The sequence below is a fragment of the Panthera leo genome, chromosome B3, assembly GCF_018350215.1.
Source record: "Panthera leo isolate Ple1 chromosome B3, P.leo_Ple1_pat1.1, whole genome shotgun sequence".
NCBI classification, from domain to species: domain Eukaryota; kingdom Metazoa; phylum Chordata; class Mammalia; order Carnivora; family Felidae; genus Panthera; species Panthera leo.
In genome coordinates this window covers 79840966-79864373 of record NC_056684.1, presented here as the reverse complement: position 1 = coordinate 79864373, position 23408 = coordinate 79840966, and the positions used below count along the sequence as shown (strand labels likewise).

Here is a 23408-nt window from a genome sequence, read left to right as displayed (position 1 = left end):
ACAGTCAAACAGAGAAGGCGGGAAAGTCCATACAAATGTGCTTCGCTGAGTTTGCGCCCACTGTGGGCCTGTGGGTTCTCTCCGTCTGAGGGGTCTTACCGACAGAGCCGTAGAACTCCGGGCGTTTAAGCTCCAACCCATCTCCCCGGGACTCAGGAATCTCCCCTCAGGGCCAACAGCCGGACCTTTACAGGCTGCGCATGCGCGGGTGTAGAGCCCAGAGGGCAGATGGGAAACCGGCGTGGGCCGCAGGCGTGGTCCTGCTCCTCCAGCGCTGGCTGCTCACCACAGCGATGGCTCTAGTGAAAAGTGGTCTGAGAGGAGGTGAGGATTCCGGGGCAGAAGGCCACACCTGCTTTCCTCTGGCTTTCCCCATCGTGGGGGTCGATGGTCTTTACGCAGGGTACGACCTCTTACCCTTTGCCCTTAGAGTCACAATGATAGTAATATGGCTTGTTATACAACTTTGTGTCAGAACCCTATACGGTACACTCCTGTCCTTGTAACAGTCATATCAGGTAAGTATTTTACATAGGGGAGGCCCAGAGAAATTATGAGGGAGAACCATTTGTACCCTGTTCTCTTTGAATTCTCAGTTGTTAGCACAATGCCTGCTGCTTAAAGAAAATTCAGTCTGTACTTGAAGAGAATGCTGTTGAAGTAACTTGCTCGCTAAGTTACACACCCATGGTGTGGCAAATCCGGCATTGAAACCCAGGACTTTAACCTCCAAAACCTGTTGGACGTCTTCTGTTAAGCCAGTATAGCCTAAGAATTTTGTAAAACTTCTTGCACTTTTTATTTATTCATTTTTTATTTTTTCACCAATACCCTCTTTGTTAGCTTCCTCATGTTTTTAGCCTATTACTTTTTTATTCTTTAAAAGTTTATTTATTTATTTATTTATTTATTTATTGAGAGAGAGAGACAGCCCAAGAGAGGGAGAGAATCCCAAACAGGCTCCACGCTATCAGTGCAGAGCCTGAGGTGGAGCTCCATTTGAGGAACTATGAGGTCATGAGCTGGAATCAAGAGAGGATGCTTAACTGACTGAACCACACAGGCACCCCAGAACTTCTTGCACATTTTAAAGCGGGCCATGCAAAATTGTTCATCCTAAATTTTTGGAAAGCTTATTATTTAATAGGAAAATACTAAACATTTCATAAAATTGAAATAAGATGAAGATAGGCTGCATTTAATATACTTAGGTCATGTTTGTGTTCTGTTATAATAAAAAGAGCTTTAACTAGTTATGGAATAGCATTCACAGACCATAAAGTTTTTATTTGTAGATTTTATCCAATTTGTCTTGAAAATCTTGAAAACTTTACAGCTACCTGTAAAGGAATCAGCATCGTATCCTAAACTACTTTGGTTGTTTTGAATCCAGAATATTACAACAATGGCCAAGCTTCCCCCATACAGAGATATGGGACATAAAATGGGAGAAATTGGGAAGCCCCGGGTATAAGGTACAGCAATTAATCATTAAACAGGGACTTTTACAAACCAGTATTTCCAGTCATTCTTTGATTTGGCTCCTGGTAGGATTCCCCTCCACCTAGCAAGGTACCATCAAAAAGTTTAGGATGGATGAAGGGGTACTTGTATTTTGAAAAGCCATTGTCTTCTTGGATCTCTGAGCCTCTTTAAAACCTCTTGACTACACTTCCTTGAAATATTTTCTTTTCCTGATTTTCTAGTTGGCTTGTTATTTTTTAAAATATATGACACATGTTAATGACAAAAAAAATTAAGCCATATAAAATTACAAAGAATACAAAAAGCAACCCAAATCCCACCACCCAGATAAAAGATTGTTATCCTCTCCCTTAACTTCTATATGACATTGCCTTTTGGTTATTCTTCCTCACCCTTCCTTGTGTTTTGGCTAATTCCTCTTCTTCCAAAATATAATTCCCAAAACAAAACCTATGGGTTGGATATTATCAATCTCAATTTACAGATTAAGAGACTGATCTCTCCATGCCAGCAAAGAGTTCTGTGTTCTGTGATTGTCGGGGTAAGTCTGAAATAAAAGGTTCATAAATGTCTCTTCTTTAAGCTTCTAGAGATATTAACCTGCGTGTGGAAGGTCAAGGATTAGCACATCTTTGTATAGAATTCTGGGATGGGATTCTCTTGAAGGAAGTTTTCTCTTCAGCTTTTGTTTTTGTGTCAATTGAACAATAAACCAAACAAACCAACAACAAAAACTTAATATAGAAAATAAGCACATCCATAGTAAATTACTTCACTTCAAAAAATACTTTGACCAAATGTAGTTTGTGCATAAAACCAAACTGACTACTTGTCAAGTCTCCCTTATTTCTCTCTCTTGGGTTGTTTTTCTTATTGATTTCATTTCCATGAAAGTATATTATGGTTTGACAAACTGTGGATACTCAAAAAAGTGCATTATGTTTCCAGAATATGCTGTCTTCTTTCTCACAGTCATTTAGAGTATACTTTGAGATACATATAATTAAATAGAAGAATGAAATTATATTTGGAAGCCATTAACTAAAAGTGCCTACCTTTATGTCTTTCGCCATAATTCTTAGGCCTTACAACAAAGAATGTGTTTCCTTATCTACCTGGGAGCAGGGTTTTCTTCCGAAGTGAAGAGATTTACCTTCTGACTGTTGAAAATAATGTGGCAGCTCAGGAAATTAAAGGGAAAAACAAAGCGTAGGCTCAGTGTGTTTGGCTTACACCTGGGTTCCAAGTGGCCCATGAATTATGAGATGCTAATATACTAAAAGATTAATACTTTGTTAACAGTGTGTAATCAGTTGAGAAGACTTGCTCCACAGGACAGCACACCAGTGTTTGTCTTGCAGAAATGGTATCAAGTCACAAATTAAGAGCTATTTGGGGAAAGCAGCATGTTTTTCCCTATGCTTGAATGCGTTGAATTGGGCTAGATAGAACAGCTTTCCATCTGTGAGTGCATGCCAAAAGTCCAGGAGCCTTAAAAACTGAAGTGGTCAATCTCAGGCACCTACATGCCTATACATGTTCTCTTCTGCTGTGTAAACCACCACTGCAAAACAGCTACTATATTATTATATCTCATAATTTTGTGGATCAGGAATTCAGGTACTTCTTTTCCCTGTGCTTTGATTGGCATCATTGGTGACATTCAGCTGGTCTCTGGGATGACCTGGAGGGTTCAAGACAGATTTACTAACACGTTTGGGTCCCTTGGCTGACTCAGCTGGGTCCCTCTCCCTGTGGTCTCAGGGTATCACCATATGATTTCTCCATGAGAGTAGTTGGGACTTCTATGAGCTGGATGCTATCAGTTGCTTAAGGACTTGGCCCACAAATGGGCTCAGCATTATTTCCACTGTATTCTGTTGGTCAGAGCAGTCACAGAGCCCACCTAGAATCAAGGGGATGGGATAGACATCTTGCCTCTTAATGGAAGGCATGTCAAAGAATTTGGCCTGATCTTTATTTTGCCTTAATACATCTCCCCCTCCTCCCCCCTTGTCAAGATCTAGGAAGAGGGAAGAAGGAAATTATCAGGGAAAGGAGTTCCAGAGAGATTCTTCACCTGGTCTGTCTCAGCCTGGAGAGAGGAATGGAGGCCTTTAGCACACAGGTGAGCTCCAGATGCATATTTAACTTGGGAGATAAAGTACCCAAGTGTCCTCTGTCAGCCTCCTGGTAAATTAGTCTCAGCAATGCTAGATACAATGAATTGAGATTCCTCAAGGTACAAAGGCTGTGATCTGTTTCCTCAACTTAGAAGGCCATGTGGCCCCTTTTGTGGCACCTAGTGACTAGGAACATGGACATACAGCTTCAGGAAGAGCTTTCCACCATAAAGCGATGAACATCCTGGGCTTCATCTTCCAAAGAGGAATTGTTCCAAGGTGAGAGAGAGAGAGGATCAGTAGAGCAGGACACACACACCAGTTGCCTACCTCTTCCTCTTCTTCTTATTTTTTTGAATGTATTTTTTTAATGTTCATTTTTGAAAGAGAGAGAGAGAGGGAGGGAGAGAGAGAGAGAGAGAGAGGACAAGTGGAGGAAGGGCAGAGAGAGAGAGGGACAGGGGATCCAAAGTGGGCTCTTTGCTGACAACAGACAGCCTGATTCGGGGCTCGAACTCTTGGACTGTGACATCATGACCTGACCCGAAGTTGGATGCTTAACTGACAGAGCCATGCAGGCACCTGCCTACCTCTTCTTAAGAAAGAAAATGGAGTTTGGGGATGAATTCTACTATTTTGCTTCAAGATCAGTTTGTATCAAAATATGAGAAGAGAGAATGTTAAGCGAAATGTGTTAGTATGGTTGGTACAAAAATGTCACTTCCCTATTTTCTGATAAAGTGCTTTTTATAGCATTGGAGTTGAACGTGTGGGTTCTAGTGGGGCTGGAAGAGTGGGGTCAGACTGCCTGGGATTGAGTTCCAGCCTCAAGAGTTGTAGCAGTGGATAACCTTGGGTGTTCCTTGATTTTTTCATCTATAAAATGGAAGTAATAATAGTATTAAATAACAATAATGGTAATAATAAATACTTCATAGGCCTGATGTGAGGATTAAATGAAATGATGCATGGAAAACCCTTAGTACAGTGCCTGATGCTTATTAGGTGATTACCACATAAAAATATTCAATAAATGTCAGCTTTTATCACTATTATTATAGCACTAGCCCCCACTCTGGTGGTGGAACATGAGGGCACTGGGGGACTGAAGAAAGGGAGGGATGAAAATCCAAGTAAGACTTCTCATTCCTTTCTCTCTGGTTATAGTCACTGGGGTATAATGTGATCTATAAACGCTTCTGTCTGTTGACATGCCAGCAAATGATATGGCTCTCTGATCTCCTTAGATTTTCAAGCTTAATGAAAGGGCCCAGGTGCTGGAGGCTCAGAGCACAGAGAGAGCTGGGGGCTGCAGGCTGTCCTGGCCTTTACAAACGATTGCCACTCTAATAAATAAAGCATTCACTCAGAGAGTCTGAAAGCCAGGGAGCCACATTGCGTGCAAATCCAGATCAGTGGCTAGAGCTTCTTCCAGGTTGAAGCTAATCATAACTGACATGTTAGAGTAAAACTACTTTATAAAATCAATATTAAATTTACAACCTTTGACATCCTGGGACATCAAAGATAAGGGGGAAATAAGCCATAGAGTAAACAGTCCTCCAGCTATGCCATCTGCTCATGGAGATGGGGAGATGTGGGAAATCAGGAGCCTGAATCGTACACTGTTAGTCTTGTTTTTGTACCAACTTCTTGACATCAATAAAAACATTAAAAAAAAAATCACACAGACATTTACACACAGAGAAGAAAGAGAAATAACCAGGAGAGTTCCACCAATCTAACAGACTCCCAGAATCATTCCAGAGTGAAGTGATTGGATTCCTTATCTGACAGTGAGACTTGATTTTCCTGGACAGTGGGATGCTGCAATTATGGGGCAAACATCACTTTGTGAGGCTGGCAAATCCCCTGCTGAAAACGCTAACCTATCTAACCAGGGACCATGCTCTAATAAAAGTCTGCACCTCTCTAGTAGGTCTCCCTGTATTCACTGGGATTCAAATATAGCAGAAAGGGATACTTGGAAGCAGAGTAAAGCTATAAAGGTCATCACAAAGTGAGAATGTGTTTCTCTGAGTGCTCTTCAGGGGGTACTAGCTCTCAGCTGTTCATGTATGGGGTGGAATTCTTACCTCTGGAAAGAGAACTTTAAGTTTGACTTCTAGAAGCAAAATCGCCTTAGTCTTACCAGGAGGAGTCATTCTGGGACAGAAGCTACAGCATCCAGCATGGGCAAGATAATGAAGGACTTCTTAGCCCCTTGCATTCAAAAGCATTTTGTCCCAAGAACTGGTCAGAGAGTTGTGTCACCTCCACTGTGGTTCTGGGCACTGGATTTATTGTATAAATTTGGAAGTACTCTAAGAAGGGTGGAGTGGGGAAGGCCAGGCCAGGCAGTTCTGCTGGTCTAAACAGACTCTTCTGTAGTGCTTCCTCTTTTGGGTCTTGGTGAAATGTATGAGTGTGAATGTGGGAGCCTGTGGCATAATAGTTGAGAAAAACAAATGTCTAATTAAGGCTGGTGTGTGTAGAAAGTGAAAAATTACCCCAGCATATAAAACAATTTTGTTTTTTTGATTAGGGTGTAAATTCCATGAGTTTCTGGAATGGTGTCTGGCACAAAGAATGTGGTATTGGGTGCGCGTGCGCGTGTGTGTGTGTGTGTGTGTGTGTGTGTATAAAAGAATTAGAATTCCCAGGGGGCTCCTGGGTGGCTCAGTCGGTTTAGTGTCCAACTTCGGCTCAGTTCATGATCTCGCTGGCCGTGAGTTTGAGCCCTGCATTGGGCTCTGTGCTGACAGCTCAGAGCCTGGAGCCTGTTTCAGATTCTGTGTCTCCCTCTCTCTCTGCCCCTGCCCAACTCATGCTCTGTTTATCTCTCTCTCTCTTCAAAAGTAAATAAACTTAAAAAAAGAAAAAATAAAAGAGTTAGAATTTCCTAGGTAAATTGTTGGAGGAAACTAATACTCGTTTAGGGCTTAATCTGTGCCAGGCACTAAGGTAAACCTTCTGCATATACTTTCTTACAACACTTCTGTATTGGTTTCTTATTGTCCCTGAAACAAATTACCACAAACTTAGTAGCTTAAAACAGTACACATTTTTAATCTTATAGTTTTAAAGGTCAGAAGTCTGACACAGTTCTCAGTGAGCTAAAATCAAGGTGTCAGCAGGGTTGTGTCTCTGAAGTCTCTTTTGCCTGTACAGTAACATTCACAGATTCTGGGGTTTAGCATGTGGACTTCTTTGGTGCCCTTATTTGGTCTACCATAACCTCTATACAGTACATATTATTTAATTTTTTTTAAATTTTTATTCATTTGAAAAAGAGAGAGAGAGAGAGAGAGAGAGAATGTGTGAGAATGCAGGGGAGGGGCAGAGAGAGAGGAAGACACAGAATTCCAAGCAGGCTCCAGGCTCTAGGCTCCAAGCTGTCAGCACAGAGCCCGATCGATGTGGGGCTCAAACTCATGAACTGTGAGATCATGACCTGAGCCAAAGTCGGATGGTCAACCGACTGAGCCACCCAGGAGACCTAGTATACAGTAGGTATTATTAACCCCAATACAGAGATGAGGAAACTGAGTCTCAGAGAAGTGAAATAACTTGCTGTAGATCATACAGTATCTGACAGAGTTAAGACTCCAGCTTAAGTCTGTCTCCAAAGCCCATGCTATGTCATCTCAAGCTGTAAAATAGCATGCTGCTGGATGGGATTGGGTTTAGGATATGGTGAGGTGGGAGGTGGAATAGAAGCGTGAAGAATTCTCACAAGAGGTTGGACAGAGAATTGGAATTGAATTCCATTGGAAATGCTCCCTTAGAAGAAGAAAGAGATTTGCATTTGAGAAAAAGAATAAATTCACCTCTCTGAGGGAAAAGTTAGTTTAGGGGCAGAAAATCAAGTCTGTGACTTAGATGGAACACCACCTTCTTTCCTAGGGCCTCAGGAACCTTAGAAATCCCATATCCTATGTTGTCCTCTACCCACTTGGAAAGAGATTTACTACACCACTTCCTTCTAAATTGTAGGGACTCAGTGTGCTACCCCTCCCAAGAATTTTGCATGTAAAAAGAGGATTGTATTACCCAAAGGCATTCATAGAACCACTGAATTTCTTAGTTTTTTGAATTGAAAAGAAGCTGATGAGGGCAATATAGGTTGGCATTTGTCATCATGAGCTAAATTAGTTTGTTTTGGTAATAGTAGACTTTTTATTACTATAGCACTTGAGTCAGAGATATTTAGCACATGAGAGTCTTCTAGGTGCCAGTTGGTTATCACCTATTAGTATGCTTGAGGAGAATAGTATGTGGATAATAGAAAAATGAAAAAAGATTGGTATAAAATTTTAAAAAATTGTACTGGATATTTGTTCATAACATGAAACCATTAGGGAACATACATGATTGTATGAAGAAAGGTGGTTTGGGGAATTGGGTTTGATGGGGGCCTTTGTCAGAGATTAGGCAGGGAGCTACTCTAATAGCTGATGTCCAATCCCTTTTCCATTTTTATAAGGAAAAAAAATGATAAAAACCAACCTTTCTGAATTTCATTCTCTGGTGCTAATAGGACAGAACAGCAATGACATACCACAAAAAATAAGGATAGGATTTACAAGTGAACCAGATGGTTCTCATCTCATCTCACTGAATTGTTATCCTTTGAAGATTTCCTTTTTGTAGATTACAAAGAGAATGTAATCACTTTAGGAATCCCCAGAGAGTTTCTTAATGAACCCTACTTACATTGTGTTGACACTAATAGTAAGTATAACCATGATCTTCGAATCCCTATGTGTGAGGCAACGTTATTGAAATTATAGCACAGGCCAGTAATTCATTTAAAAACATACTTTTAAAAGTGAGCTTTATGCTGACCAAAGCCCACTTATACCAGTTTCACTTACAAATATGAGATAGTATATTAATAATGAAATGAATATAGTTTAACTCATGAAAAATAACATTTTACTGTCAAGTTTTGCACAGTTTAGTCTCATATCAAATTAAGAAACTAAGTAAACCAAACATTTATATGACTGACTCATACTGTGAAAAAAATGTGATCACAGCTTCATATCACAAAACTATTAAGTTCTGTTCAAGTAATTTCCTCTCAGCATTTCCTTTCCTCACTTAAGGTTTCCTTCTTAACCAAAAAGCATCAAATTAGGAAGCTTAAATGACTGAAGTATTAACACTCTCAGGAAAAAAATGATTGCCTTTCAGAATGGGGGAAAAACCCCTCACTAACCTATCTTCCAAGGTAAACAGTTATGAAGTCCCGAGAACAGAGGGGTGGTTGTTGTTGTTGTTAACGTTCTTTTCTAATACGTTGATTTTCCATTTGAAGTTTCTTTAAAATTAATCCTTTAAAATCATTTCCAGCAGTGAGCAATTCAGCAAGTTGAGAGAACAAAATGGCCAGACCTTTGTGTCCTTGAAGATTGGATTTAGAGTAGAGGGATTGTATTGAGGTAACTTTTGCTGTTTCGAGTATAATAAATTGTAACTTGTGTATGGTACAATTAGAGTTCCTGTGAACAAATCCAACATTTCCCTCTATGTAATCTGTGTTTAATTTGGTATGCCTAGTTCATTTTCACTATATCTCTATTTGAATACAAATGAAATTTTGTAATATTACCTATCTTTTCAAATTTTATGTTTATTCATGTAGACACAACCTCCCTCCTACACTCCTCCCCCCACACCCACACACTCAGCAATTTGTTAAGTAAGTGTATATTAAGGTGGAAAAACCTGTAATGCTCTCATTCTAGGTATAAAACATATTTTTCATGGAGCTTGGGCCTCAGTCTCAAAATTCTTCTAAATACATTGCTCTAGGCAGCTATTACCAACTAATTGAAGTAGGCATCTGAGTCAAAACCTTCATCATCACTGGTTAGTTCATAAAACAGAGCCTGCTTTAGCTATTTTTTAGCATAAAGGGATATGATAACAGGGAATTAGGTGCTTACAGAATTGCTGGAGGACTGGAGGACAAACTTCCAGCAATGACTCGCAGAACACTACAGAACTGAGCCTCCACTTATGCTGCTGCAACTGGAAATGGAAGGAATCAGGAAGCTGCAAATGAAATTCTGTAGTTCCAGAACACACTGCTGTAGTTGTAACCCAGGGATCAGAAAGCTGGGATCTGGAAGCCACCACCACCCCCTCTCAACACACAGGAAGCTGCTAATTGGACAGGGAACACAGAATATTCGGAATATTACTGTTCCTACCATTGATGCTGCTGCTTCTTGATATCCAGGAAGCTGGGAACTGGTACTGGACATAAAGCTGAGAAACCCCATGCTTGCCACCTTTCAGATCTCATCTAAGTGATTTAATTGGAGAGACTTAATTTGTATCCGGAATCCTAGCTGCAAGGCAGCCTCAGAGATGTAGTTTTCAGTTCAGGAAGACATACAAAGTCACAATTTATGCTGAAGGTATATGCTTGGCAAAATCTTGCTCTATCCTTATTGGAGCCTCACTGTAGGGAGATGCAGAACTTGTATACAGAATAACAAGAAGATTTAAGGAATGGCTTTTCTTAAGGAGATGCCAAGATGCTATGGGATTTGATCCCTAACTTCTACTTAGAGGACACAAGTAATGATAATTATAGCTTCTTATATTTAATTTCTCCTTTCTCCTTAGCAGTTCATTTTGCTTAGGAACTTAATTCTAGTTCTTGAGCAACTTGTTGCCACTGAATTACTTAAATCTTTGCACCTGCTGATCCTGCCTTTCCCTCTTGCAAGAAAAGAGAGTATTTCCTATCTTAATTTCTTACCTGGATTAATAGGGACCAGCTCTGTGTATTTCATGTGGCAGCTTACTATGCTAATATCCAATTAATTGTCACTTCATTTAGGGTGAAAAGAAAATGTATATAAATATATTATCCAAATATTATATATCTACGTATGAAATGTGCTCTTAATGTTAAGTTGATAGCCACATCCAAACCCTCTTGAGAAAAAAAAATTGATTCCTTGGGAAACCAAAGAGTACAAGTACAGCACTCAAACTATTTTGACTCTGTAATCCATCCATCATGGCCGTGTGGGTAAGTTATCTAACTTTTCTTAAGTACCCAAAGCTTTATGTACTAACATCTTTCATTTGTATAATATCCCACAGAGTACTTGTTTCTCAAGGCATCCTTATACTTTGAAACCAAGTCTTTAATGTATCTAATGAATATGAAATGTCTGAAAACAAATACCCAGAGAATATAATTTGATATGCTAAATGTTAAGAATTTAGTTTCACCTTTGCAATTTTTAGAATTTTTAATTAATTATTTATTTTTTGAGAGAGAGACAGAGAGAGAGAGAGAGAGAGAGAGAGAGAGAGCATGTGCATGTGAGTGGGGGAGGGTCAGAGGGAGGAGAGGGAATCCCAGGCATGCTCCATGCTCAGCACGAAGCCCAACGTGGGTTTTGATCTCACGACGGTGAGATCATGACCTAAGCCGCAATCAAGAGTTGGATGTTTAACCGACTGAGCCACTCAGGTGCCCCTCACCTTTGTAATTTTATATAACTGGCAGAGGATAGTTGTGTGACTTCAGCAAATTTCATGTGTGGGTTTTTATCTTAAAGTGTAATGTTTGTTTAGATACTTCAGTTTAACAGCTACTTTAGATCAACTGTTCATTCCTATGAAATATATTTTTTTTCTAGGAAAAACTTATGTGTAGGAAGAGCATGACCCTGAAATTGTTATTTTCTATCATAGCTTTCATTGTAATAAGCTCAGTGCCATGTTTTCACAACCATTCCTTTCAAGGCTGTGTCAAGTGACCATTTCCAACCCTGCCTTCTCTCTTTGTTGTCACTGTGAGAAGCTTCCTCTGTGGTTTCTTTTCACCTGCCACATCTTGCAAGACTAAACTGCATTTCACTAGGTTCTAACATCTAATCTTGCTTATCACATACTTTGCTTGCAGGGTAAGCACAATGATATGTTGCATATCATACCTATATCCTTTCAAAGTGACTCCCTTTTGGAAGCAGGTAAGGACCAAGGGAGGCTATCCACTCTTTCTGACCCTAAACTAATTGATATGAGAATAAAATACATACTGCCTTGTTTAGGCTATCAGGCTTGTGTGAAAAAAGGTACAATTTTTAAGCCTAGGGAAGTTAGAAAGCACAATGGAGGCAATCAAAATTTTTCACAAGGCAGGGCTAGGCCTTGAATATAAAAGGTAAATCATAGAATTGAAAAAAAAAATCTTTCAGGAGTATTTATATATTAAAAAAAGTGTGTGTTATTTAAGTTCTAAACTATTATGTCTGCTCTGTCACTACTTCTTTGTGGGGGAAACTCCACAAAGAAAATGACTCAGGTAAGTTACTTAGAAAAGTTCCTTTGCTTTCTTTTTTTCATTATGTAGAAGCTTGTTCACGAGTACTTTCTAAAAAAAATACATGGTGCATATAAAGAAATAGGCAGGATATTTCTAAATATGGCTAAAGTTTAGGTCAGAAGTCATTTGCATCCAAAAACCCTGTAAGTGCCTGATTCATTTAGTTGATAGAAATGAGATTCTGGGAGATATAATGAATGGATCAAGGAGTGCTCTCAGGTGAAAGTTTCTGATGGGTTTTAAGATCACATCATGCCCTACTTTTTGGTCTCTGTTAATAATCTGTTGTGATGTACAGCAGGTTCTGGTATGCAGAGTAATTCAAGTGCTCTTCTGTTGGGCATATGGTGCTTTTAAGAACACCCCAAGGGTTGATTTGACTGCTCCGGTTGATAAAGGATGGCACAGTGGGAAGGAAGAGAACAAGCTATGGATGGTGCGTGGGTTTCAGGAGAGGAAGGGATTCATCTGAGAGCAGAGCTGCTGAGAAAAACAACATGCAGTGACTTAATTAGAAAACTAATTTTGCCGTCATTTAAGTTGAATTCCTGCAAGTGTCATTACTTCTTACGGTAAAATTTAATGATACATAAATATGTGCACATGTGTATATAAAATATGTATATTATGCACATGTATGTTTATATATGTAAGTATGTATGCATATATACATATATGTTAAACAATAAAGTCATATGAGGCAGCAAAAGGACGAGATTTAACCTCAGCTGCTGAACTAGGGACAGGTGAGATATTTGAAAAGAGCAAAAAGGAAATAACTCTAGAGGAAACTTTTTGACTAACAGTGGAGAATCTTCCAGGAAACAGCTTGGTACTTGTTCTTTACCCCATTTAAAGACAGCGAAAATAAAACATTCTTCTCATAGTAATATCTAAAGATCTCATTCATTGGCGAAAGGAGTGATTTTGCATATAAAATTTACAGGAAAAGCTTGCACTTGAAGAATGTTATGCCACCAGAATTTTCTGTTACAGAAATTTAGGTAAGAGTAAATAGGATCAGGAATTGTCAGAACAATAGCAATATGGCTGACCATGTCTGTGCAGTTGTAGAAAGCCCTGATGGCAAATTTGAGTAATTATGGGCAGAGAGCCCAAGAACTCTGCAATCAGGAAGTCAGCTCTGATACAGAAACTGACCAAACACCAATAGTATGGAACAGAGATGGGGGTCTCAGAACCTTACAGAACTAAGAGGTCAAGGAAGAATCTGCTTAAAGCAGGTCCATGATAGACATTAACTAGCCACGTTCAGCAGAGAGTTTTTGAAAACCGTACCTGTCCATCATATGGCCTGTGAATCAAATTAATTGTATCTGAAACTGGGTTGTAGTTCACCTGAGATTTTGAAGAAAAAAAATTGTTTTCCCTAATTACCTAATTTCTCCATCCTAACCAACTGACACTCAGCTAAGAGCTGGCTGCTGCTGGGTTTTACACAGAAGGCTTAGATCAATAATTGTAATTGAAGCCAAAGCCATCAGTTATGTACTTGTGAGTTGTTCAGGTTTAAATCCATACTGTCTTATCTTGAAACTTGGATATTATAAATGATTATGAAATGAAGTAAAGTTAGCAGAAATAGATCTTTGATAGAGACTGCCCATGCTTGAGTTGAATTCAGTAATCACTGGACTTACTAGCTAAATAATTAAGTAAGTAAATGTCCTCTACTACTGAAGACATGAGTGTGCTCCTAGCCCAATAGCACAGAGAGGAGGAAGGGGGAATGCTAGGAATAGCTCTAAGGATTTTTCATGTATCCCTTCTTGTAAGGCCCCAAGACACCTACAGCATAGATTCTCACCTTACAGACAAGGAATTTGAAGCACAGAGAGCTTACTTAACCAAAGTTCTACAGTTAAGCAAAGACTATAGCCAGCTCTGTGAACCCATGATTCTAAAGTCCATATTCTTAGTTATGCCTGTATATTTTTCATATGTAGTTGCATATATATATTTGTTGCATTTGTATGGATTTATGAATATTTCCTACACCTTGCATGGTTAATTTATTACTGTGAGTTCAGATCTTCTCAACTATAGCATAACATTAAAATATGTTAATAAGATTATCAGTTAAAAATATGGTACTCTATGTAATATTTTGGTCACCTAGAAAAATATAAGTTAAAAGAACTCAAGTAAATTATTTAATGAATGATTATTTTAGGGAGATAGGATAATGGGTGACTTTGGTTTATCAGTTGTACTTTTTTGTATTTCCTATTTTTCAACAATGATCACAGGTCACTTTTTTTCTACTCTAAGCCAATATTATTAAAAAAATAAAACCATGAGGTATCATAATAGAAATCTACCTAAAACAGGCAGATCCAAATATAATATGTAATGCCTTTCTTGAATATCATTAGTAAACCAAGAAAGCACATCTTGCTTTAGCAGTGTTCCTTTTTCATTCCTTTTTGAGTATTTACCTCTTAAATTTACTTGGTCAACTTTCTAATTTTTAAATTTATTTCAAAGACTTTTGTAATCAATTTAATTTAAAATACCTGCTTGGAACAATCTATGTAGAAAGCTCAAAATGGTAGGTGTATATTTGGGCCCAGTTGTGAATCTAAAGCTGAATGTCAAAGAAATAATAATTAGACCTGCTAAAAGACTTTTGAAAGTTATACATATGTGGTATTCCAAAGAGAGGCTGTATAGTACAGTCATTAATGCAAGAGCTCTAGGGCCCGATGGCTTAGGTTGAATCCTAGTTGCAACATTGCTAGGTGTATAATCTATGGTAAATTTTAAAATCTTTCTGTGGCTTAGCTTCTGTGAGACTGGAATAATAGTACCTATACCTTATAAGTTTGTTGGGAGAATTAAGTGAGTTTTATATACAAAACACTTTAAAATAGTGACAGATACTTCATAAGCATTCAATAAATGTTAACTGTCAGTTAGCTCCGATGGGCATATATCACACTAAGGAAAAAACTAGCTCACAGATTTCTACAAAGACTTGTATTATATAAAAACTAACTAAATAAAAAGTAGATTTTCTCACAGAATACAAACCAATGCTCTTGGAACGAAATAACTTGAAAGCACAGTATATAACATGTTTGAACTCACCTGATATCTGTGTCTTATCTCCAGGCAGTGGTGTCTCTATAAGAAGTTTGTCCTGAGCTCCAAGAGGTTATCCTAAAATTGCACTCTGCTGTCCCCCTTTTCTGTCAGATAAGCTGCATTGGTTATCATGAAGTTAGTTTTACATCCTCCCTTCCTTTATTTTATCAGTAGGAGAATGTACAAAGTGTGTGGGAAGAGTGTAGGCAGCCCGAGGTTTGGCCTTTAAATGCCTAATAATAATAGCTGCCAATAATTGAGTACTTTACCATGAGCCAGCACGGATTAAAGCACAGTCCAAGAATTAATTAGTTTAATTTTCTCAGTAGACCTATTATAGATATGTATATGATAATGACATATATTATTGCTTCTATTTTACAGATGAAGAAACTGATCTCCAGAAATTAGTCATTCAACTAATTAAGAATTGGAGCTGGGATTAAAATCCAGGCTGTCAAAGGTAAGTCTGGCTTTTCTATCAGCTCCATCTGGTTCAATAATGAACACAAGTAATAGAAAAAATGAACATAGATACTGACTTCAGGCACAGAGGGATGATACTCAAAATATTCACCAGCTGGTTAACTCAGACACTAATTCTGACTAATCAGAATGGATGCCACTGGTGAACAACTGGTATGGCTATACTGGTGTGAACTGTTTGAATACCAGCTCTGATTTTTTGGGGGAAAAATGATTAATTGGCAAAATATATCACTCAACATCTTCAAAAAGAAAATTGATTAAATTACAAAGAATCAGTAAAGACTATATCAAGTGCAATATGTAGGTGAGTTCATGCTCGTGGCATACACTTTACTCAACTTTCAGATACTCATCAGCAAAATGGCATATTTTAAAGAAGTTGGAACTGTTTGCCTGTGTTATTGCCCCAAACAATGCTCTTTGATTTTTGGTATCATAAGCCAGTGGTGCCCAGGCTCAGGATGGAAAGAGTGGTCTTGAAGTGGCCCTACCTTTCTCTAAATCCATTTTACTACCTGTCTAGCGAGAGTTAGAATAGATTTTTAAAAATTCATGTCATTGATTTGGCATCTATTTGGTATTATGTAGGAAATAAGATAATGAGTTTAATGTTACCATACTGAATGGCTAAAAATACTGTCCACCTAGAATCAGATGATAAATAAGTTAGGGGCTCCTATTGGTGGACTTTGACACATAGGTCCACATTTAGTGCTCCCACTTTTACTGTCTTGCAACAACAGTACATACATCTCTTACTAAGGTTTTCTCCTATCTCTCCTAAAGTTAAGAAGCCAATTGCCCTGGCATTTATAGCCTTAAATGTAATATTAAGTCTTAAGAGAAAAAATAGCTGGGTCCTGGTTCTGGACTTGCTTCTGATAAACCTTAGGCACGATGGCTACTGTATCAAACAGTCTCTACCCTGGAGTGCTGTGGGAGGATTTACTGAAATCAAGCACATAAAGCCACACTTCCTTTTTGAAACAACAAGAATAAAATATTAAAATATTTGGAATTCCTATATGCTCTTGATTCTAGAAAGGTTTTGAAAGTATCACAGCCAAAAAAATTACTTATTTAAGAAAAAAGTTTTAGTTATCATTATTTCCTTGGAGAGTGGGTCACTGTACTGAACATGTCATGAACATGACCGCTAAGTAATTAAGATAGCCATCATGATTTGCTTTGCTGCTGTGTGTCTCCTCTCTATTTTGTCTGCTCAGATTTGTATGTGGGGGCCAGTTGGGCAAGCCCCCCAAACCCTCATCCTGTCATCATAAGGAAATTATATTTAGGATCTGAGAAGCTTGTTCTAGGTACGTTTCTTTGTTTCATTAAAGATTTTCCCATTCAGATTTTTGGTTCCCAAATTTTTTTCCCCCCAGAATGTTTATTTATTTTGTGTGTGTGTGTGTGTGTGTGTGTGTGTGTGTGTGTGTGTGTGTGTGAGAGAGAGCTCAAGCAGGGGGAGGGGCAGAGAGAGAAGGAGACAGAGAAGGTCAGGTAGGTTTTGCACTGCCAGCTCAGAGCCTGATGCGGGGCTTGAACCCAGGAACCTTGAGATCATGACCTGAGCCAAAACCAAGAGTTGGAGGTTTAACTGAGCCACCCAGGCTGCCCCCACCCCCCAAATGAGTTTTTAGTAAAGTAACAAACCCCTGCTTTTAAACTTTCTTATTCTTCTGGCTAGTTTTCTCTCAACTTGTCATTTTACATGGAAACTTGTAGAGGTTTTGGTTTCTGACATTTTCACCTTCTAGGTCACAAAGCACCAACAACCACAATAATCTACTTTACCTAGACTCTAGCAACAGAATAATTATACTTTTTTTTTTTGGTATTACTTCTCTATGTATTTTAAAGTCTTGAATTTCACATTTTGAATGCTCTTTTTTTTTTATTAATTAAAATTGCTTTGGGCTTATGTGGATGATGATCTGGGCTTACCTAGGGTATAACATGCAATGAAAGCAACAAACAACAGGGGAACCCGGAGGGACTGAACAAAGGCCAGAAAAGCTCATAGAAGATAAAACATAGGAAAGTGCACTGGAAGCACTATTTAATTTTGTTAGGTTCTTGGCACCTGGTTTTTCATTAATACTGTTTCTTGGATTTTGAAAGAAATCACACACATTTTTGCTCTAGGAGCACTTAGAGCAAGAACAACATCACCTATTTCTAAAAATATTTCCCAGTGGATAAACTGTTAAGAAAACATGTTTATATTCACACTTTGAGTAGAAATATTTACTATTCAGACTCTGTGCTTGAATTTTTTTTTTTTAAATCAAGTCACTAAATTGACTTTTTGTGAAATGATGACCAAAATCAGGGTCCTGGGTCACCACCTTTATAGCCAAAGCAAATATTCAAGGATTCCAGAGCCTTGAAAAGGCTCCACCGAAGCAGCTTACATTATACTGTTTTGTTTGGTTTATTCAAAAGCACAATATTTCAGGAAAAGAACATATTAGAAATTAGTTCCTAAAAATCCGAAGGGAAATGAATATTTGATGGTATATTGAAGCTTTATTGAAAGACTCTTGTATTCATTAAAAAATGAGCTCAGACAATTCTAGTTCTATGGATGAATGTCTGAGCTGACGGGCTTAATGTCACTATTGTTTTTCCCTACTCAAACTTACTCATATTCTGTGTATATTTTATATAATGCTTGTTCTGAAAATAATTTTTGGGGAGGGGGCTTAGAACAACACAGTTTTATTATCTTATTTTGGGGGGCCATTTTTCTGGAGGTCAGAAGTCTGAGATGAATCTTGTTGGGTTAAAGTCAATGTTTAGCCTTCCTTTTGTGTTCTTTCTGGAAGCTCTAAGAAAAGATTCCATCTCCTTGCCTTTTCCTCCTTGTAGAGGCCATCTGCATTTGTGGATTTGTGTGCTGCCCCCCTTCGACAACTGTATCACCTGTACTATGTTTCTGTCCCCACACCTCTTTGTCTGCCTTGGACCCCCGCCAAACTCCATTTCATAAGGACAATTTTTTTTTTGAGTGTAGACCCGATATTTAGGAGTCTTTAAAATAAGGTAACTTAATGCCTCAGCTCAGTATGTCTTTACCAGGTATTAATCAACCCCATATTTCATGTTCTATCAAACCTACCTTGAAACTTTTGACTTCTTTTGTAAATGATCCAACTTCAAAATAGGAGAATTTACCTATTCTTGTGTTAGAAATGAAGGAAAACATTGTAAATAATTTTGTTTATTCTTTTGTTGCAACTTTTAAGTAGGGTTATTTAGAATAGGGTCATTTAACAAACACACTCTTTTGCAGTTATTTTTGTTTTTATTGTATTTGCTGTTTATTTGTTCATTGTCTAGCTCATTCAGTGCTGCCTGATGATAAACCTTTATTTCATTTCATTTGCTGTTATGAGATTATTTCCGAGGATGATAAAACCAAAGGACTTGAGAGGCAAATACAGGTTCATAATCTAGCCTACTTTGTGACACTCAGCACCTTCATGCGGTTCCTAGGTAACAAGCTTCTTGCAGAGAGTCATTCTTGTTTCCAACACCTGTGGTTGGGGTGGGGCAGGGCTCTAACACAGCACAGGCTGGTCAGAAAATTAGAAGCAAGTCACTGTAGTTAGTCATCATTTACTTTTTGTGTTGTTTTGGGGGAAGAATTTTGTTTCAGTTTCACAGCTTTAGAAAAAGGATGATATATTTCTGCATTATGTAGCATAGAGAACCTGTTGTTGACATAGTTTATGTTATTGCCTAAACTATTTATGCGATATTTATTATTTAAAGTTTCAGATAAACTTTAAACTTAATAAGTTATTTAAAACTTTATATGCTTCCTTATATTATTTTTTTCTTAAGACCGGATTACACCAGAATTTGTGCTAAGTTCTGGGAAACAGGTGGAATGTTCCTTTACTGGTTTACATATCATTTGAAAATAAATTTCTGAAGGAATGAATACTAGACTTCAAGATATCATAAACAGAACCCTTTATGATGTTTTTAAATGGCAAAGGTCCACTCAATATGTTTTCCTTCATTCTTATACTTTCCAATCTCTTCTTCTCCCCTTCCTATTTTGAGGCCCAAATTGAGGCTGTGGAACAAGGAAAATAAGGATTGGATTAAGTGTTTAGCAATACGGCTTCAGCACTCCTTGTAAATACAATAATAGACAAACAGAGAGACAGAGGTCCCAATGGCTACTTACCAGGACCTCAGCCATTCTTATCAAGCAATGCCAGAAAATCCAGAAGCACAGTCAGTATTCTTAACTAGTCACAAGAGCCACCAGAAACAAGCTTTCAGATCTTTTCTTCCACTTCTGCTTCTTTTCCTTTTTCTCTCCATTCCTCATTTTTTTTGCAGGTGCTCTTTATTTCCCTTATCCTGTTCTGGCTACTTTGCAGGTTGCTTGAGTTGGAAAGGGTTGAAAAAGGTCAAGGTGAAATTTGGAGAGAGAGGAAATGAAAGGGATAGTCAGAGACTAGGAAGAGGTAACTGGAAGAAACACAATTCATGAGTCCCTCTTAGGCTTTGGGAGAGTCCTCATCAGGGAGGAAAAAGTGGCTTCACTCTGTGGAGCAATTTTAGTTAAGACTTTGGGGGTAGCAATAATTGTAATGTTTGGAAATCATTGGAAATATTCTTCATAAAAATTAAAATACTATATTTTTGTATATTAATATGACAAAATGTGATAAAAACATCTATTATGGATAGGGCTAAATGGCATGAAGTCTATCATAACATAAGCACCAGAGATTTTTTGACTAATCAGAACAAAAAAAAATTAAAGGGCCTTAATAGGACAACATAAGTCTCACAAAAAAGAAATAGCTTAGAAGGATCAATAATCCAAGCTATTTTTATGCTGTCAATTCAAATTAAGAGCAAAAATAAAATGAAGTATTTGTGTTAAAATACATCATCGCAAAGAGAAAATGATTTACCTCCTGATTCCTGGCCCTCCAGTAACATGGATAGCATTAGCTTAGAACTTTGCTTCTTCTTTTTCTCTCATGTCTTTTGATGATATCTGAAACTTAATAGGACCTTATAATGAGAGAATAATTTACTGATGGTGAAACACTTTTCATTTCACTAAATAGATTTGAAAATAGAAATTCACTAGAACTGATAATTTCAGGGATCCTGATGCCAGGAATGGGTGACATCAGCCAGGTTTTTGTGTGAATATCTTCAATGACTGTTCAAGCTTTTGGGGTTTAGCCAAAACCAAAACATGTTCTCCATGCTGTTGCATTTTACATTCTGGATGCTTTGGTTAGCATGACTACATGCTCTATAAAAGAAGTAGAGAAGGCAAGGGAAAATCCAATAAGGGAAAATAAAGTACTTGACCACCGTTCTCTGTGTGGTCACATCTTCAGAATGTCTGGAAATCATAGAAATGTCAAAGCAAAATTAGGGTGAGGAAATCCAGGCAATGTGGGGCCTCCTGTGCATTGTGGGTAATGATGTTTAGTGTCAGTCAATAATGTATTGAATGAGAGAAATGAATGGCCAAGCCAGGACACAAGCTTGTCTAACTCACTAAAGCAGCTTTTTGTTGAACCAAATGTCTAGAACTATAGAGAAGTGAAGGAAATAAATGTAAGACATGGTATCTTCCTTTTAGATATTATCTACCTCTGAGGATTTCACCTTCTTTTTGGGGTTTGCTTTCTTGGCTTGATTTGATTTTCTCCCCACTTTAAACAATCCCAATGTATTTGATTTATGGTAGTAGTAGCAATACTAGTGCTAAAGGACCATTTTTCTAAATGTAGTTTATTAAGATAAAATAATAAATGCATAATTATTTATAAATACTAAATGTATTTATCAGGATATTAAGGATGATTTCACAACACATCACAGCTTTGCAATAGCCTAAATCTTCACATTATGTGGGTGTGAAACTGAACTCTCAATTTGAGGTTTGAAAATGGATTTGAGAAACATGGGATGTACTTTTTCCCAAGCACATTGTTATTTCATCTGCTCTTGCTGTGCATTATTTTCCTGATTTAAAAGGACAGCCTTCCATTGCTTCTATGTATTTTATTTCATAGGAAGACAAAGGAGGGAATCAAAGGGAATGTTCCTTGGTGAGGAAAGAGTTTGTACCCCTTAAATGACTTACCATTAGTGATTTTAGGAGTTTTGAAAGTACAATACATGTTTTGAAATGGCTGCCCTGCTCCAATAACTGCTTCCTCCTCTCAGTTCTTTCAATTGCTGCTAGAATCTCAAACACATGGAATTGATCACCCTTTACGTGATCTCCAACTGCAAGTTATGTGATTAAATAAGACACTACTTACCTTACAGCTTTGAAGTAGCATTTTGGAATTTGGGAGGACTCAAAAGGGAATTATGTTAGATATGGCTACTACGAAAAATTCTGCACAGTCAGAATGACAAGGCTGTAATGCCAGTGAATCTGAGTTAAGAGTTCACATTTATAGAGAGTCAAACACCTATCAAGAGATACCCCTGGTTCTCTATGGTTAAAGGCATCCTATTAGAAAGTTATATTTAAGTCAGACTATGCCTTGGGTTTGAATAGCCACATTATTTGAGACTTTTTATTCCCTTACTTGGTCAATGTGCATTAGAATGCATTTTGGAGTTACTTCTCATATTGAATCATTTAGCAGTGTAAACCTTTTCTTCTGTTAGGATAACATTGAAACTTAATTTTTTTCTTTAGGATGTGTAGTGTCCATAGAAGAAGGTAAATAATGCACTCTGTATGAATTATAAGCCAATTCAAAGTCATGTCAGTTCAAGTCAAATCCCATTATTATTCTAAGCAGATAAAGTGATAGGGTGGGCAGATGGTAGGTCCAAAGACTATAAAACCTTCAGTGTGAGGAGCCTAGAGGGCTTATAAATAACTAGAGAAAGTAAACATTTTATTCATATAACAGAAAGAAAAAAGAAGGAATAAACAGAGTGGAATACAAAATGGCTCATCCACATAACTTTGGCTACAGTATTGTGTACACTGGTTGCTACTTAAGTTTTGATCACAAGAACACAGCCAGGAATACATATGAGCTCTTTGGACCTGTGCAGGAATTTTGATAAATTACCTTCCAAACACCTGATCAGAAAACTTTGTTATTGTAGCCTTAGAGGTAAAAGCCAGACGAGGAACTAAAAAGACCAGAAAAGAGCCCTGAGTGGATGGGGGTCAGGCCTAGTTGTGGATGCAGAATGAGGTTAATAGCAGAATGCCCTGGAGATCTGTACCAGAAAAGATTTTGGTTGTTTAATATATTTATTAACCATTTATAAGATGAGGTGAATAAAGGAATGATATTATTCGATGACCCTAAATTTTCAGTCCAATAAGGACCACAAGGGACTCCAGCAAGACTTAACAAAACTAGGTAATTGGACAATATGATGAAGATGAAATTTGAAACAGGCAAGTGTGAGGTGATGCACATCTGAAAGAACAATTTAAGCTAATCATACACAGTGATGGATATTGAATTAGCCCTAACCTTCCAAGAAAAAGATCATGAGCTTTGCTCAATGTGCAGTGGTGCTAAAGATAAGTCACTGGAAAAGGAGTGAGAATAATGTGGAAAATATTAAGGTGCCATTATATAAATTGACAGCATATCCTTGTCTAGAATATTATGTTGAGTTTTTGTCACCTCATCATAAAAATGGAATGGAAGAAACAGATAAATGTGCTGAAGGCCAGCTAAACTGATTAGAAATATAGGATAAGCTTCATTATGAAGGGTATATTTTTATGTCACATTTAAAGACCTCCTGTTTCAAAAATCCTATAGTGATATAAAAGGCATTTCTGACTCTTA

General features: G+C 37.8%; 1 long non-coding RNA gene across 2 annotated transcripts in view; it reads right to left on the bottom strand.

The window, feature by feature from the left end:
• Positions 1 to 388, bottom strand: part of LOC122222419 — an 85292-nt gene extending 84904 nt beyond the window's left edge. For both annotated transcript variants that reach the window (XR_006203744.1, XR_006203745.1), the window contains exon 1: positions 100 to 388. This is a non-coding gene — a long non-coding RNA (uncharacterized LOC122222419). The remainder of the gene's footprint in view (positions 1 to 99) is intronic.
• Positions 389 to 23408: the final 23020 nt, after the last annotated feature.